This window comes from Schistocerca gregaria, chromosome 3 (assembly GCF_023897955.1).
Source record: "Schistocerca gregaria isolate iqSchGreg1 chromosome 3, iqSchGreg1.2, whole genome shotgun sequence".
In the NCBI taxonomy this organism is placed as follows: domain Eukaryota; kingdom Metazoa; phylum Arthropoda; class Insecta; order Orthoptera; family Acrididae; genus Schistocerca; species Schistocerca gregaria.
The window spans coordinates 529,514,271-529,533,766 of record NC_064922.1 but is presented as its reverse complement, the minus strand read 5'-3'; positions in this window follow the sequence as shown (position 1 = coordinate 529,533,766).

Genomic DNA, 19,496 nt, shown 5'->3' with positions numbered 1-19,496 from the left:
TGCCGTAGGGGACCGCACCGCCACTTCCCAGCAAATTAGGGACACTGTTGCTCCTGGGGTATCGGCGAGGACCATTCGCAACCGTCTCCATTAAGCTGGGCTACGGTCCCGCACACCGTTAGGCCGTCTTCCGCTCACGCCCCAACATCGTGCAGCCCGCCTCCAGTGGTGTCGCGACAGGCGTGAATGGAGGGACGCGTCGTCTTCAGCGATGAGAGTCGCTTCTGCCTTGGTGCCAATGATGGTCGTATGCGTGTTTGGCGCCGTGTAGGTGAGCGCCACAATCAGGACTGCATACGACCGAGGCGCACAGGGCCAACACCCGGCATCATGGTGTGGGGAGCGATCTCCTACACTGGCCGTACACCTCTGGAGATCGTCGAGGGGACACTGAATAGTGCACGGTACATCCAAACCGTCATCGAACCCATCGTTCTACCATTCCTAGACCGGCAAGGGAACTTGCTGTTCCAACAGGACAATGCACGTCCGCATGTATCCCGTGCCACCCAACGTGCTCTAGAAGGTGTAAGTCAACTACCCTGGCCAGCAAGATCTCCGGATCTGTCCCCCATTGAGCATGTTTGGGACTGGATGAAGCGTCGTCTCACGCGGTCTGCACGTCCAGCACGAACGCTGGTCCAACTGAGGAGCCAGGTGGAAATGGCATGGCAAGCCGTTCCACAGGACTACATCCAGCATCTGTACGATCGTCTCCATGGGAGAATAGCAGCCTGCATTGCTGCGAAAGGTGGATATACACTGTTCTAGTGCCGACATTGTGCATGCTCTGTTGCCTGTGTCTATGTGCCTGTGGTTCTGTCAGTGTGATCATGTGATGTATCTGACCCCAGGAATGTGTCAATAAAGTTTCCCCTTCCTGGGACAATGAATTCACGGTGTTCTTATTTCAATTTCCAGGAGTGTAGTTCGTATATTCTGAGGCACACTTTCTCACAAGAACGGATGTCTTACCTCCCAATATAGGGACTTCTGTCGGACCATTACGTCTTCGTAAATCTAGGTGCCGAGAGGGGTGGCGGCGCAGTGGTTAGCACACTTTACTAGCATTCGGGAGGAAGACGGTTCAAACCCGTCTCTGGCCACCCTGATTTAGTCTTTCCGTGATTCCCCTAAGTCGTTTCAAGCAAATGCCGGGATGGTTCCTTTGAAAGGACACGGCCGATATCCTTCCCAATCCTTCCCTAATCCGAGCTTGTGCTCCGTCTCTAATGACCTCGATGTCGACGGGACGTTAAACACTAATCTCCTCCTAGTCCTCCCCCGTATATTTGGGACACCAAAGTTTCCGCTGTAAGACTGGTTCACACGCGATACCTCTTAGTAAATCGCATATTCGATAGAATCAGGAAAAAGCAGCGTGAAAATCACTCACAGATTGGGTCTCAGGTTTCTTCCTTTGGCCGACTGCTGACTAGAAGACAGTACGACGAGCGATTTGCGAATGTACGACATGTCAGCATGTCGCCAAACACCGCAACCATTATTTCCAGCAGATGAATCCTGATGATGTTGCTTCTTTATTCAAACAGCTCCTCATTTGGCTTCGCAAGGATTGAGTGGACTCTGTACCAGACCCCCCTACCACAGACAGATATCTGAGGATTTACCGGGAATCGACCGCAGGTTTTTCCGCACTGAGAGCAACGACGCTAACATTTTTTTCTTTTTTCTTTTGATATGTTTCTTAGTAATTTTTAATCATTGGTTCTGTGCGAATGTTACTTGACATTTTTTGCTTTCCATCAGTGATAACTTCAGTTCTTTGTATTACAGGGGGCAGTCAGCATAATAACCGATCACGCTGAGCTGCAGATGCCGTCTAATCAGGAAATAAGGTCTAAAATGATGAGACGACGAATGTCACAGGATTTAATGGCATTTCTTTGGCTTGATAATGTTTTAATTCCGATTCTAAGCTGGAGTCCCGATTCTATTTTAGTGAGTGTCGCACCATGGAGGGGTTCCAGTTAGTGTGTACCGATACTTTACAAACCATTAAATTTCTCAGGGCAGTATTTTCATTAAGCGACGATAGTGAAAATAAACTGAGTAGTGGGTGTTTTATGTTATGACCCATTATTTCTGGGTGTTAAAATTTCCACAAACAGAGCTCTTAAATTTTTTTATGGGACCTTCGTCATCACTGTAGGGTCGCAGGGTTTGATCAGGTGAATTTAATACTCTTTATTCTATATTCTGACATGATTGTCATAAGAAGTGTGACTGAAAAATAATTTAAAAGTTTGACACTACCGTAGGGAAGCCATAGTCACAGTATATAAATTTTTTCTCTGAAACGATAGGGTTACATGATCGGTTTCTACGAACTACGTCGTTATTTTGAAATGCAGAAACATCATTTGGAGAAAATATATAAGGGGAATTATGACCACACATCTGACAAAAATTACGAGAAATAATGACACCAGGCAACTGAGACAACGGTGGCACAACCAAGTCACTACAAGTTGTGCCTATGCTTGGCCAAACGTCCGTTCCATGTCCTATTGTAGAACAGATAAAAACTACACCATGGTGATATTTGCCCAGAATTCTTGCAATGTGTCCTGCGTTGACACAATGATCGAATGGTTCCTATAAATTCACAGTTCGTAAGTGTATCAAGCACAGCAAGCTTCCATATAGAATGCAGCATATAATTTTACTATGTTCCGAAAAAAGAATCTCAAAACGCAATGTACTTTCATGTGGGACTGACACACTACTAACTTGCTAACGTAACATTGCTCCATTTGCCTGGTAGCCCATGGAGAATGGGTTCACTTGTTATCACAGTTTTCACCATCACTTACATATACATACATACAAACAGATATAAATAGGACAACTTCTTTGAAAATAAATGACTTCATTAAAATACTTGCTCTTAAAATACTTCATATTCCATATGCCTTTCAGCTCACATAAACCTGCACTACACGTATTTGTCTGAACACAGTATCATCTTCAGCTCTAGTATTTACTCCTTAAACATCAATTAATCACGTTTATTCATCTCAATAATCACATAAAAATTCTTACATGCTCCTTAACTTCTCCACACATCATCGACGTCATTGCATTAATCATTATTATACTTCAAGTTTTTTATCTAAACAAATAACTTCTCATCTATTTGTCATTTTCCCTTTCATCACAACCATCAGCTGTTATGTCGTTCCAACTCGTTACAAATCATCTGTTATCTTATGACTCATGAAACAAATCTATAATATTACATAGAACTCTTTACTGATACTACTTAGCTTTACACAATATTCAGATAGACGTTTCCTTCCAGAACTGTCTCCTTTTGGCACTACTGTTTCGACAGTTACACAAATTATTGATTCTTCGATACCTTAATTATTATTTTCAGATTCACTTAATATTTTATAACGAATGTACCACATATCTTACTAAACTGTTCCTGATTGAAGTACATGGACAAACACGGGTTATGTTACTAAATAATTTCTACTGTTTTCTTAATGTGTGAATAGGAAAGATGGGACAAGAGTTAAATTTGGAATAGAAAGTAAAGCCTCGCCCAGCTTGGAGCATGCCACTTGACAAATGCTACTCCAGCAAACGAGTTACTGGTTCCCTGCAAGTATTCTGATTCTACTCGAACACCTGGGTTACCACTATATGTGTTATGAAACTTGCAATTTAGTAGATCTTCAAGATATTTCACTTTAAATCCATTATAATTATTAATCTCTTCTATTAATTCCCCAGGTGGAATATTCGCCTTCCAACTGTCTATTGCAAAATTGATTTAGTATTCATCTTTAAAGTGTGCTGTAGAAGTCCCTTTTAACTACCTAGTAAACACCATTGAATTCACAGTGCCGATAACTTTTCGGTTTACATTTCTACCCTATATTAGCCTAGATGTACTTATTACTGTCCGTTAATGAAACGATATTACCTTCACTCACTGTCAAAGTTTCGATGTTAATTTCTTTACTTTTATTCTCCTATTCAAGTATACCTTCTTGTAAATGGTAGATATCTTTCCTGACTTGCTGATCATCGTCCTGTCTGCGTGTTGCTACATCTTCTCTCAAAGTCACAGCTGACTCAGGGGTTTGTTAATATTTTCTTCCTGTTTTTCCTTCGGATTTCCATTGACTGTATCTGACGACAACATTCTGCTTTGTTCTTTCGGATCTATCATTTCCTTCATATCACTTTCCTCTTGTTTAATTTCATCTTTGGCTACTTCCTTTTGTCATCAATTTTCTTTGATATGTCTTTGTCTCTTTATTCAGGTTCTGGAATTTAATCTTAGAATCTTCTTAAAGATTTTCTACTTCTTCTTCTCTACCTCAACTATCACCTTTGTGGCGGTTTTATCTTCCTCCTCCATGTTATTTTCAGGAATTTCTTTTAATGGCGTCGGCCGGTGGTGGCCTAGCGGTTCTAGGCGCTACAGTCTGGAACCGCGCGACCGCAATTTGAACCATTTTTTTCTTTTAATGAAAGTTCTTTGTACTTTCTAGTATTTCATTAGTGCTGATGCATTTATGTGGCACCTCTATTATATTTTTAATCTGTTTGTCATGAGATGTCTTAGCTTCTTGAATCTCCTTTTGCATCTCAGACTCAGCTTCCACAAAATCTTTCTGTGTTTCTTGTGTGACCTCAAGCCTCATGTTATTCACATAGTTTACGAGTCTGGTATCTCTCCATGGTCTGTTTCCTCTTTCTCCATGCTCCTGCCACCATGCTCCCAGATTTCTTTACTTTTCTCTATCTGTCTCACCTCCCACAAGGTTTACCTGAGCACAAAGAACTTGTAGAACAAATCACTGGTTATTGTGTATACCTATGAAAGACAGTAATTACAGACAATATTATTTAGATATGGGCAGAAAAATGGCTGATTTGCAGAATGATGACCAGTGATGGTGCAAGGGTACAATACTACTTTCACAAAAATCCTTAAAAAGCTTAAAACAGCTTTACAAAATACATAATTAGCTTCTTTTCTGTAGAAAAGATGTACGATCTGACACATGGTGTGTTCGTATTCCATCTGTATGTGAAGATGCTTTTATTTGCTATGTGCATCATATGGGGTGGGGCATTTCAGCACAAATTTAGAAGAAGGATTAATCTGTACTGCAATGTTCCTAATTCAAGGAGATGAATACAACAGCAACTAAAGACATGTTGTGATGAAGCAAACTGGGACCTCTTTAGTTCCTCTCTTTTTTTGCCATCTGCCTCCTTAAATTCATTTTTTTTTCATTTTTGACTAATGACCATTAACATAGATAAGTATAATCTGCATTTCCACAAAAGAGGAAGACTGGCCCTCAGTCTTGAGAAATGTAGCACCCGATATAATTGTGCTTAGTTTGGTGTTTGTAATCAAATTCCTAATTTATTTTGAATATTCCTAGTTAATATCTTTTGTTATAGGGTAAAATCCGTAATTGTTTAGTGATATAAATTCTATCATTGACTTATAACAAATATAAATTCTGTACTAATTATAAACATTTGGAAGAAGAACTACTAGGATTCTTAAAGTATTTATTTGGCTCCATTCGAAAACATTAGCAAAGCTAGCACTTTCATTCCAAAATAATTACTAGGTTTATAAAAAGAATTGTTTGCATAACTATATCTGTTAATTTCATTATTTAAGCAAATACGTCGGCCTAACCTTTATGGTAGAAGAAACGGTTAAAAAGAAGGAATTTTTCGATTTATTCAGTTAATTGAATGAGTTATGTTTTAATTGTAATGTAAATTAAACATTGGACAATGTATAGTTTCAGTGCCGATTATTGTGACTATTATAAAGGCCCGATTTTTGGCCCTGAGACAGTCAGACGGGAAGTCTGTATCAGAGTAACAATGCATTAACTTAACAGTGGAATTAGAGTAACACAAATAGGCCACGTATTAAAACAATGACAGTGTCTGTTCAATTGATCTGAGAAATAGTGTCACATGTACCATATATTCTGCAAGGAACTGTGTAGTTAGGTATTTACTGCTTACAAATGTTCAACAGCAAATTATTGTAGCAGTATGCTGATGTTTACCTGGAAGCTACTAATGGGGCTTATCGTTTACCATTAGTGAACTGGCCATATAACTGTGTAATATGGAGGGCGGGGGGTTTGAACAGCGAAAGTAAATAATTGTGAAACGCAACTGTGCAAATGCGGCTACGTCATTTACAGTGGTCAGTGTCGAACTTCCACTCCCCCCCCCCCCCCCCCCCCCCCCCTCACCTTTTGAGCCACTATAACGATGCAATACGTCGACACTGAGCACTATCAACGAAAAAGGAAAGCAAGCGACCATCACAATGTCTCATGTATCAGAAAACAAAAACCTACAAATAAAAGCTGTTGAACAGAATTAGATCCCACAGTAGTAAGCCAACCACTACACTTTGTATTTATTGATATTCAGGAGCCCTGCCTTCAGGTGAGGGAGGAGTTTAGTACTTAGTTGCACTTTATGATATATTCTCAAAGTGTCCCGAATTATAAGCTCCAAGCACGTTCAGTTAATAAAAGAATTCTTAATGATTACATACCTACAGTCGGTAAGTATGTTCTTTGCTCTCTGACACTACATCAGTCTTCGCTAGCCGAGTACGGAAATCATTTCTGCATTAACACCAGATGAAGCAAATACTGATTCAAGCTCTCATCCAGGAAGCAATTCCACTATGAGAATTTTCCACGAATTCAATAGGTTATATGCACTTGTGCACCAAATCAACAAACACATTGAATAGAATGTCCAGAATCATCCAAACAAATTGTAAATAAGCTGCCACTATATACAACACTGTGCACTTAATCTGCCACTATATACAACACTGTGCACTTATTCTTCCTCTATATACAACACTGTGCACTCCAGCTGAACTGGTATACAAGACGAAAAAGAAGAATGTTCCTGGGATGAAAAGACAAGAAAACCCTTAGCTACACTCACAGAACAAGCACTCTTAAGGGACGCCTATTACAATACGAAATTAAGATAGGTGGAGAGGTATCAGATAAGAGGAAATATTCTTTTGAAAACACACCTGAAATCTTCATTACTACAATGAAGGAACTGTAAATGACAGCTACTCTATACAGGTCCCTATAAAATAGTCAGGATTCCACACTGATGCTACAGGCTACCTTATCCTGAAACAAATAGGATTAAGGGGTTACATGTCCACAATCATCTTAAATATTTACACAGAGGATTAATCTTATTTATGTTTTATATGAAATGTTTGTACATTCATGGTTTATTTATTGTGTCTAAGCAACTAAATCAGTAAGATTAGCAGAAACTTTGACCCACATGTGTTCATTGTATAATATGAAACGCTAGAAGGCTATACAGTTACAAATGTTGGTACGTAGACATCCATTACACGAAGAAAATTTTGGCGGTATATGGGTTAGACACACACAACACACACACACACACACACACACACACACACACACACACACACACACAGTGTCAGATAAAGTGATTGCTAGGTACTGCATGATCTGTGATACTTAGGCACGTACAGAAACATATGTATACAGGGTGAGTCACTAACTATTGCCACCTGGAATAACTCCGAAAGTATAATAGTAGTTGAAAAGTTTGTGGGACAAATGTTGCATGGAACAACGGGGGCCATAATAGGACGTTGGTTTTTTGTTGCTCGGTGGCGTCAACTACGTTTTTTTTAAATGGGATGCTATAGTTTGGTACTTATTTTCTGATAGCAGCTATCGATAAGAATCCAATGAGGTTAACAGTTCGATCTATGAATTTCAACGAAGGTCGAATAGGTTGCATGAACGTCCATTTACAGAAGGTGTTCGAAGTGATGACCCTTGGTATCAGTTCAGTGCTGCCATCATCTTATCATGGACTGAGTGGTATTACTTATCACTTTGGCACTTATCGAAGCAATTCTCTCCCGTAAATCGTGCAAATAGTAAATATTCACCGAATACGGCGGCATGTAAACACCATTAGACGGTTTCGCAATACAACACTAATAGAGACGGTAAGGATAGTATCGTCGAATTAAGCGAATGTGAATGATATATTCTTTCGAAGAACAAGTTTATATGCTTCTCATTTACTGTGAATTCCAACGAAATTCAGTTAGAGCTAGAGACTTATACGCTGAAAGATATCCTCAGCGTACTCACCCTACACATCATACATTTAAATATGTGTATCATAAATTGAGAGCAACTGGATCTTTAAAGCATCAGAAACATATGTGGCAGAGGAAATTTACTAATGAGGAAACGGAAATTGGTACTCTTGCCACTGTGGTTCGAGATCCTTGTGTTAGTTCGCGTCAAATCGCAATGATGGCATGAGCCAGAGTAGTGTTGTTGGTGTTATGCATCGCCATATATATCATCCTTACCATATCAGTCTCCATGAAGAATTAACTGGTACGGATTGTATGTGTCGCATTGAATTCTGCCGATGGGATCAACTTCAGATTCAGAGGAATGACACATCAATTTGATTTTATTTACTGACGAGGCAACATTCACGAACCATGGAAATGTTAATTTGCGTAACATGCATTATTGGGCACATGTGAATCCATGTTGGCTCCGGCAAGTTGCACACCGAGATTGGTGAATGTATGGTGTGGGATTCTGTGAGACAAAATTATAGGCCCCTATTTCATCGAATGAAATCTTAATGGTAGGAAGTTCATCAAATTCCTACAAGAAACATTAGGCCTGTTATTGGAAGAAATATCTTTAGGAACAACACTATGGGTGTCCGGCACATTTTTCGCTGATGGCTAGAAATGAGTTGAAGAGACAATTTCCAGATCTTTAGATTGGACGCGGAGGAGATATGTCGCGGCCGGCTTGTTCGCCAGACCTGTCACCTCTGGATTTTTTTCTTGTGGGGTTTCGTAAAAGACATTGTTTATAAAGACGTTCCAACTACACCTGAAGATATGCGAGAGAGAATTGTCAGAGCATGTACTTTGATAAGTGTCAGTGTGATAAGGAATACCACTCAGTCAATGTTTTGGAGCATATACTGTATTCAAACATTATGAATCACCTCGAAGGGAACGATCTATTGACACGTAATCAGCATGGCTTCAGAAAACATCGCTCTTGTTCAACGCAGCTAGCTCTTTATTCGCACGAAGTAATGGCCGCTATCGACAGGGGATCTCAAGTTGATTCCGTATTTCTAGATTTCCGGAAAGTTTTGACACCGTTCCCCATAAGCGACTTCTAATCAAGCTGCGGAGCTATGGGGTATCGTCTCAGTTGTGCGACTGGATTCGTGATTTCCTGTCAGGAAGGTCGCAGTTCGTAGTAATAGACGGCAAATCATCGAGTAAAAGTGAAGTGATATCAGGTGTTCCCCAGGGAAGCGTCCTGGGACCTCTACTGTTCCTGATGTATATAAATGACCTGGGTGACAATCTGAGCAGTTCTCTTAGACTGTTCGCAGATGATGCTGTAATTTACCGTCTAGTAAGGTCATCCGAAGACCAGTATCAGTTGCAAAGCGATTTAGAAAAGATTGCTGTATGGTGTGTCAGGTGGCAGTTGACGCTAAATAACGAAAAGTGTGAGATGATCCACATGAGTTCCAAAAGAAATCCGTTGGAATTCGATTACTCGATAAATAGTACAATTCTCAAGGCTGTCAATTCAACTAAGTACCTGGGTGTTAAAATTACGAACAACTTGAGTTGGAAGGACCACATAGATAATATTGTCGGGAAGGCGAGCCAAAGGTTGCGTTTCATTGGCAGGACACTTAGAAGATGCAACAAGTCCACTAAAGAGACAGCTTACACTACACTCGTTCGTCCTCTGTTAGAATATTGCTGCGCGGTGTGGGATCCTTACCAGGTGTGATTGACGGAGGACATCGAAAGGGTGCAAAAAAGTGCAGCTCGTTTTGTATTATCACGTTATAGGGGAGAGAGTGTGGCAGATATGATACACGAGTTGGGATGGAAGTCATTAAAGCATAGACGTTTTTCGTCACGGCGAGACCTTTTTACGAAATTTCAGTCACTAACTTTCTCTTCCGAATGCGAAAATATTTTGTTGAGCCCAACCTACATAGGTAGGAATGATCATCAAAATGTTGTTGTGGTCTTCAGTCCTGAGACTGGTTTGATGCAGCTCTCCATGCTACTCTATCCTGTGCAAGCTTCTTCATCTCCCAGTACCTACTGCAACCTACATCCTTCTGAATCTGCTTAGTGTACTCATCTCTCGGTCTCCCTCTACGATTTTTACCCTCCACACTGCCCTCCAACGCTAAATTTGCGATCCCCTGACGCCTCAAAACATGTCCTACCAACCGATCTCTTCTTCTAGTCAAGTTGTGCCACAAACTTCTCTTCTCCCCAATCCTATTCAATACCTCCTCATTAGTTACATGATCTATCCATCTTATCTTCAGTATTCTTCTGTAGCACCACATTTCGAAAGCTTCTATTCTCTTCTTGTCCAAACTAGTTATCGTCCATGTTTCACTTCCATACATGGCTACACTCCAAACAAATATTTTCAGAAATGACTTCCTGACACTTAAATCTATATTCGATGTTAACAAATTTCTCTTCTTCAGAAACGCTTTCCTTGCCATTGCCAGTCTACATTTTATATCCTCTCTACTTCGACCATCATCAGTTATTTTACTTCCTAAATAGCAAAACTCCTTTACTACTTTAAGTGTCTCATTTCCTAATCTAATTCCCTCAGCATCACTCGATTTAATTGGACTACATTCCATTATCCTCGTTTTGCTTTTGTTGATGTTCATCTTATATCCTCCTTTCAAGACACTGTCCATTCCGTTCAACTGCTCTTCCAAGTCCTTTGCCGTCTCTGACAGAATTACAATGTCATCGGCGAACTTCAAAGTTTTTACTTCGTCTCCATGAATTTTAATACCTACTCCAAATTTTTCTTTTGTTTCCTTTACTGCTTGCTCAATATACAGATTGAATAACATCGGGGAGAGGCTACAACCCTGTCTCACTCCTTTCCCAACCACTGCTTCCCTTTCATGCCCCTCGACTCTTATGACTGCCATCAAAATAAAATAAGAGAAATCAGAGCTCGAACAGAAAGGTTTAGGTGTTCGTTTTTCCCGCTCGCTGTTCGGGAGTGGAATAGTAGAGAGATAGTATGATTGTGGTTCGATGAAACCTCTGCCAAGCACTTAAATGTGAATTGCAGAGTAGTCATGTAGATGTAGATATAAGATTGCAACACTGCATTGATACCAGTGGTCATCACTTCGAACACCTGTAAATGGACGTCCATGTCACCTTTGTGACCTTCGTTGACCTTACTGTTACACATCAATGGATTAGTCTAGATACTCACTATCAGAGAGTAAGTACCACACTATAGCACCCCATTTAAAAAAGCAAAGCTGACCATATCTCTGAAGCAACCCGTCATAGCAAAAAAAAAAAAAAGAAAAAAAACGAACGTCATATTATGGCTCCCGTTGTCCTAGTCCGCATCTCGTGGTCTCGCGGTAGCGTTCTCGCTTCCCGAGCACAGGGTCCCGGCTTCAATTCCCGGCGGAATCAGGGATTTTCACCTGCCTCGAGATGACGAGGTGGTGTTGTGTCATGTTCATCATCATCATTCATCACCACTACGGTCGGAGGAAGGCAATGTCACAGCGCCTCCGCTAGGACCTTGCCTAGTACAGCGGTGGGGGTCTGCCACATCGTCGCCTATTCTCTGTCAAGGAGTATCATCGTTGTCCCATGCAACTTTTGTCCCACAAACGTTTCAGCTCCTATCATACTTTACTAGTTATTCTTGGTGGCAATAGTTACTGACTCACCCTGTATAGTAGTTATTAAAAATGCAAGACCAGAAGATATTTTACTATTAGTATGTATGCTGCATCGGCAGCACACTACAATAAACAGAAGACTACATGTGGTGATGCTCCACAAGATCCATATACAGACTCATAAGCTGAATAAGAATTTTCCATCTCTGGACCAAATAAGATGCAAGGCTGGCATATGAATTCCATGTATTCATTGCCAACTGTTTGTAAACACATAACATGTCATGTTACTATAAAGTACAGATGGTTAGTTGATTTAGTGTTACTACTGTTCAAAGAAGGTACTTTTAGTTTAGCGTGGTGTACAGCGAGAGTCAAATAGCGGCCAATCTCGCTGCTGTTTCTGTTAGCCTGATCGACACCATAATGTCTGTAGACGACTTGGCGACAGGTCACAGGAAGCAGCGATCCTCGAGACCCTTATTGACCTGCGCACGCATCAATATGAAATTGAAAGCGCGATATAACCTCTTTGCAGGTGTAGCAAAGCAACCGCCTTCTTCACGTCCCGCTCGGTGACATGCACAGTCTACTCCAACAACAGCGAAGGGTGCGCGCTGGCTCAGTCGTTTCTCACTGGTAACTAGTGGATGAGCATTCAGAGACAAATACTGTCAGTTATGTGGGACATGGACACTATCAGTTGAATATCACTTTGAACAAGTGTATTTGATTCTTCATTCTAGTAGTTCACACGCCCGAGAAGCCCTTTCCTCGTATTTGGTGGATGATGGTTTGGGAACTTTCTTTACTGTTTGGTGACTACAGAAACCACGGGCAAAGTGAATTACTGAGCCTAGTCATCGGTGCTTGTTGAACTTGTTTGGTGAGGACCTTAGCGTGTAGACTACATGAGCAAGAGCTATCTGCTGCGCTGCACTGTGTGTTCTGGTTTGCTTTAACTTTCAATTTATTCTAGTGTTTACTGTTCCCAATTGGTTAACTTACATTACTGAAACTGGTTATAGGGTTTGAACCCTGGTGGTAATTTATCAGTAATATGCGTGCTGGTTTCCTGCAATTTATTTTGTACTGAGGGTCAATGTAAGTTTATTTTTCACTACTTTCTGTTTTAGTTGAAGCTATGATGGTGTTGCTATTTACATTTTTCTTTATGGATCCTTTTCTAGAACTAGCCTGAGGTATTTGCATTGTACACGAAGAGTTGAAATAATATTTCTCTGATTCAACTAAAAGTTATATTTGAAATTGTTTTATAGCTGCTCATTGATTGCTCCGACTTGCTGTACTTATAGGTGTTAATGGTTATGTTTGAGGTGAACACAGTTCCCTATGGGTTGTCAACTGGTGCAGCAATCCGATCATGTCTGCTAGATTTCGTCTTGGGTGAAGTAAAGTTTTACTGTGTATATAATTACCTTGACGATATGATTGTTTACAGCAAGACCTTTGGTGACCACCATAAATACCTTAGGTAGGTGACTTATTAGGCAGGCAGAGTTAACAGTGAAACATAATAAAATTAACTTAGACTGAGCCGAAATTTCTTTTCTGGATCATCTAATTTCAGCCAATGGGATTATAATTGGTAATGAGTGCACAAAGGCTATTTATACTTGTCTGTCCCAGTGAGATAAGGAGAGAGTTGCACGATTTGTTGTGTTGGTTAATTTCTTCAGGAAGTACATTCCGAACTTCGCCTAACTAACCGCTCCGTTAAACCAACTTTATTATAAGGAGAGCTATTTCAGTGGCAGATACCCAGCGTCAGCTTTTGATGCAATGGAGCAGAGTCTCAGTAAAGCCTTTCTACAAGCCATCCTGAATTTTCAGCGTTTATTTATTCTCCAGACCGATGTCTCCAAATTCTGGATTCAGTGATATCCTTTTATAAAAAATTGATGTAGCTCACCGGTCGGGTATGCATCGAGGGCGCTCTTAGTAGCAGAGGTTAAATACTATGTATACGAGTTAGAAGCATTGCTAGTCTTATTTGGCCGGAAAACTTAAGAGTTCTACTTGGAGTATATATTTATTAATGTAAATATTCAAGTGCTAAGCTGGGTATGGCTTTGTCTTAACACTGGCAAGATAACACACTCGGCAGTTCCAATTTCAGGTTTCCAGTTTCCCCTAAAACACTTAAAGGATTCCGACAACCGCTGAGCGATGCAGTAAGTCATATTTTTGGTGGGGATCAGGAACCGAGATTCCATCACTTTTTGGGAATTTGAAGGAGCAACAGAAGCGGGATCAAATAGTCAGGAATAATATGGAGCAGCTCCTTAGTGGGAAGAAATTAGCAGGGTATTACCTTAACCAAGGTCTCCTATGTTATTGTACCCGCTACGACAGCAAGTTAAAGATTTCTCCCTAAAGAGCTAAGCCAGGCTATATCTTTCGTTATTCCTTGTGTGGGGATAATCTTCAAGATCATAATGAAGATTAAAAAGCTTCTTACTTGGCCAATTCGTAATTCCGACGTTAGGAAGACAAATAATGGTTCAAATGGCTCTGAGAGCTATGGGACTTAACACCTGAGGCCATCAGTCCCCTAGAACGTAGAACTACTCAAACCTAACTAACCTAAGGACATCACACACTTCCATGCCCGAGGCAGGATTCGAACCGTAGCGGTCGTGCGGTTCCAGACTGAAGCGCCTAGAACCGCTCGGCCACAGCAGCTGGCGTTAGAAAGATAGCAACGCAATATTTCTCAAAAAACGTTTCAGGGTACTCTCGCACTACATATAATGCAATGACAATTACTGAAGTTTCAGATATACTTGATTCTTTAGTTAAGTGGAGAACTACATTGCAATTAACATTAACTGAAAAGAGTGACGTGACACAATCTGCGGGCATTCGAAAGACGCTGCACAACATGTTCGCAAAACATCGGATTTTCACTGTGGTTTTAATTACGTGACCGATCGGAAGTTGAAACAAAATTTAGCCCTCGTAGTTGAAATTAGAAGAGAAGATAGAGAAAATTCAAAGTAGAGCGGCGCATTTCGTCATGAGTTTTACTAAACGAAACGCGAACGTTAACGAAATATTTAACGAATTTCAGTGACAGACAACAATAGTGGCGCCTGTCATCATGGAGGAGGAGATTACTGATGAAATTTCTACAGTAAACGTTCCACGTAAATCTCACTTGATGATCTCGTCGGAAAGATGAAACATATCAAAACTCATATGGAATGTTAGCAAAAGTCGTTCATCCCGTGCAAAGTTCGCGAATTGAACAACAAATGGCGAAATCTCTTTCTGTTTCCAGAAGTGTCCTTCCCTTGTGGAGTGTTGATGTAGAGTTAGACCTTGTAATAATTTGTTTTCCTGGAATTCCTTACACCTTGCAGTGACCAGTAAGATGACATGTTTCTCATAATGAATGAAAGCAGAATGTTCTGCTTTTAAACCTGAGATCTTTGTTGGAGTATATATCTCATCTCGAAGCTAGGAGCCCCTGCAGATCTCTGAATTCTCTCAGTATCTGATAAGCAGAGGGGTTATTAATTTTATCTCATAGCCACCATTCGCACTGTGGTCAATAACTCTTGACAGTTAAATACGTATTAAAAACTTTTATTTAATTCGCAACGACAGTTCTATACAGGGTTCAATACGTAGCATAGGATGTAATCATTCGTCCTGTAATCTGAAAGCGTAAAAATACTGGGCAAGGAACTTGAGTCTATTTTTAGACATGTAGGGTGGATGTGGAGCGCGAGCTGACATTTAGCTACGTTGCGGTTATACAAATGCCGAAAGTCGCGCCGAGTTCACCAGCAAAGAAGAGATTGTGCGGCATTCATGCTAGCTGTACAGCGGAAACACTGTGTGTGGCGATTCCCTGATGTTAGAACGAACGCTGCCACGTGTGCAGTAAGCTAATTAATTCCTTGTTTATCACCCCTGGCTGTTTTAAAATTTGTCTGCTTTGTCTTCGTGACCCACGGCCATTTAAACAGCTACAGTGTTAATAACTGACGCACAGTATGAAACAAGAATTGATGACGTAACATTAGAATGTGTACAGATACACGTTTAACAAAGAGCTTTTTAAGCTTACAGTTTATTGAAATGTATGTGAAAAATTGAACAATAGAACTGATTATTTCAGTTACCAAACAGAAATTTAAGTCTGAGGAAATTTTAAAAATCAGGCCGAAGTGGCCGAGCGGTTCTAGGCGCTTCAGTCTGGAACCACGCGACCACTATGGTCGCAGGTTCGAATCCTGCCTCGGGCATGGATGTGTGTGATGTCCTTAGGTTAGTTAGGTTTAAGTAGTTCTAAGTTCTAGGGCACTGATGACCTCAGATGTTAAGTCCCATAGTGCTCAGAGCCGTTTGAACCAAATTTTAAAAAACAATACAACAGTGCTTGCGATTAACAGTGGCGTTGTGGCACAAGTTTGGAAATGCAAATGTACGTTTAACAAAAGAATTTGACTTGCTGTGTTCAATATTAGAAGGTAAAATAGCTAATGTAATTGTTCTGGCACTACAAAGATAAGAAATAAAACGAAAAAGATAAGGACAATAGTGGTACAAATGTTTGGTGTCTAAGCTGAAATAACTGTACGTACGCACTGTCCAGGCACATTATTGTGACCACCTGTCGAAAGCCTGAGTAACCACCTTTTGCAGTACGGTTTCAGGGGTCGTGGATGCAGGTGGTCGTCACAAAATAGCTCTGAGCACTATGGGTCTTAACATCTGACGTCATCAGGCCACTAGAACTCAGAACTACTTAAACCTAATTAACCTAAGGACATCACATACATCCATGCCGGAGGCAGGATTCGAACCTGCGACCGTAGCGGTCGAGCGGTTCCAGACCGAAGCGCCTAGAACGGCTCGGCCACACCGGCCGGCTGGTCGTCACATTGCTCAACATTTGTAACATGGAACGTAAAAATGGTACACACTCAACAATTCTTACCCTTCTAGGGAAATTAAAATGTGTTTCTTTCAATGGTTTTTTCGTTATTTCTCTTAGCATGTCCTCACAAATGGTTCCACAAAGTTTCATGGTCTTATGACCAATCGTTTTTCATGGGGGCTCTCTCAAGTAGAGAAAGTTCAATTACAACCACCCTGTGCATAACTGGGCAACAACATTAACGATTTACAATGCTTGGCCCTTGGCCGTTACCAGTCATAATATCTAAGACAACTAGAAACACAACAAACAGCTGTGCATTGGTCTACCACTACTGCTGTCACCAGATAGCTACCACAACAAACTACACACAACTCTTTACCGAATTGCCTAAACATATCCCAAGGCTTGTTGAAAAGTAATGCCTCCGAATTTATGTGAAAACTCTCAAAGCTTTTTAAATAAAACAAACGTTATTACATCTTTATTCTTCATACCTACATGTTTTTCAACATTATCATCCTGGTGACGAAGATATTTCTCCTAACGAGAGACTAGTTTGTTGATACCGTCGTTGTAGAATGTATGTTGACAGCGCCACGACTTCACCTGTTTGCACCGCTTCATCACTATCAAAGTGAAGTTCTCAAAGGTGTTCCTTAAGTACTGGAAACAATTGAAAATCGGATAGTGCCAAATCAGGACTGTTTGGAGGATGGTCGATGACAGTGAACCCAAGGCTTCAGACTTGCATATGTCCTCGTGTGTGGTGTGGCACTGTCGTGCTGAAGATGAGGATGCCCCATGTGTAGAGAAACTCTTCGAATTCGAAAGTCGACTACAGGACGCTGTTTCTCACGCAAGGACGTAGTCAGCTAACATACCGTCATGTTACACGCTACAATTCGGAGCTTCTAAAGGCAGAGGGCTGCAAGTATGTAAACAAGAAGAAATACGATGGAGACTGTTCATAACGTTTCTTTTATTTAAGAAAATTTAAGAGTTTTGAGAGAATTACTTTCCAGCATGGCCTCGTATCTTGATAAATTGGTATACGGGAACACAAACCGAGTGATTATTCACAAGTAACAAGATCAATTCTCAGCAGACTTGTCAACTACAGAGTCACATTTACGGCATAGCTTAGGTTGGTAGATTGATTTGGGGGAGGGACCAAACAGCGAGGTCATCGGTCCCAGGTACAGCTTACATAAGACACTCAAGTATTAATACAATTAATCACACAGTGTTTATTAACAGACTGAACTACTTTCGCTCACAACGCACGCACCTTCAATCCCGCCATTAATAAACAACCACAACTTGTCATATGGCAACAATGGACTCCCGTGGAGAATACGAGGCTAGCAAACACACTCATTGCACGGATCGTGTACCACAGCATGCAGTGCATCAGTCATAAAACGACCACCCTGCAACCGTGACATGCAAAATCGCTCAGGTGGTGCTTCTCTTGATACGCAGAAGCCATTTCTTCGCCTCGCATGGGTCCATATGGCTGGGAAACGACACGAACTGCTCCACCTGGCTCTTGTGTCCACACAGTAGCCACGCCTTGCGCAGACCGTAGTGACGTCCGGCTGACAGCTCCGCAGCACACCAGATTCTCGAGAGCCTCGCTCACGGCTTCGTCAGAACTCACTCGTTCGTCTCTGTGCAGCGACTGACGACTGATCTCAGCTAACCGTCCATGCCACGAGCTCGGCCACGCTAGAGCTCACGGCCTTGCCGCCTTGCCGTCCGCCCTCAGGCAGACACCGCATGACGCTCAAAATAAGTAGCGCCCCGAGCGAGATGATGCAGTGGTTAGCACACTGGACTCGCATTCGGGAGGACGACGGTTCAAACCCGCGTCCGGCCATCCTGATTCATGTTTTCCGTGGTTTCCCTAAATCGCTTCAGGCAAATGCTGGGATAGTTCCATTAAAAGTGCACGACCGACTTCCTTCCCCATTCTTCCCTAATCCGATGGCACATATGACCTCACTGTTTGGTTCCCTCCAACCAACCAACCTAGTGCCGTTCGACATGGCACACATTTTTCCGACCTTGGTAGCCGAATGTCAGAGTCTTCACGCTTGTCCATCTGGCCATAGATAGTGGAGTCTGATAGGAAAGGTGTTGGCACAACAAGGGTTAATGTGACAAACATGACGTTGCTCCAGCTCACTGCGTCCGCAGCTCGTGGTAGTGCGGTAGCGTGCTCTCTTCCCACGCCCGGGTTTCCGGGTTCGATTCCCGGCGGTGTCAGGGATTTTCTCTGTCTCGTGATGGCTGGGTGTCGTGTGATGCCCTTAGGTTAGTTAGGTTTAAGTAGTTCTAAGTTTTAGGGGACTGACGACCATAGATGTTAAGTCCCATAGTGCTCAGAGCCATTTGAGCCAGCTCACTGCCCGTCTGAGTGTGGAGCCAACTAGGACAGGCAGAACATTCCCACGCGCCTGATATATTCTCGCATGTGGTTCCTATCATTGAAACCTACACTGACAAAGATCTCTCTTCATCTTCAACGGGGTGCGCCTCCCTTGGAAAACTTATCTGGTTATACATTAATGTGACCTTTTTTACTCATTCTCTTAGGTGTCATTGAGATGTGAGACTTAGGGAAAGCAGGAAAAGTTGTGGACGGGGCCTAATCAGTTACCATTGGTTGCACAGAAAACACATACACTTTATTTTTAAGAAAATAACACTCAACAATCATTTTAAAAAACTATTACTA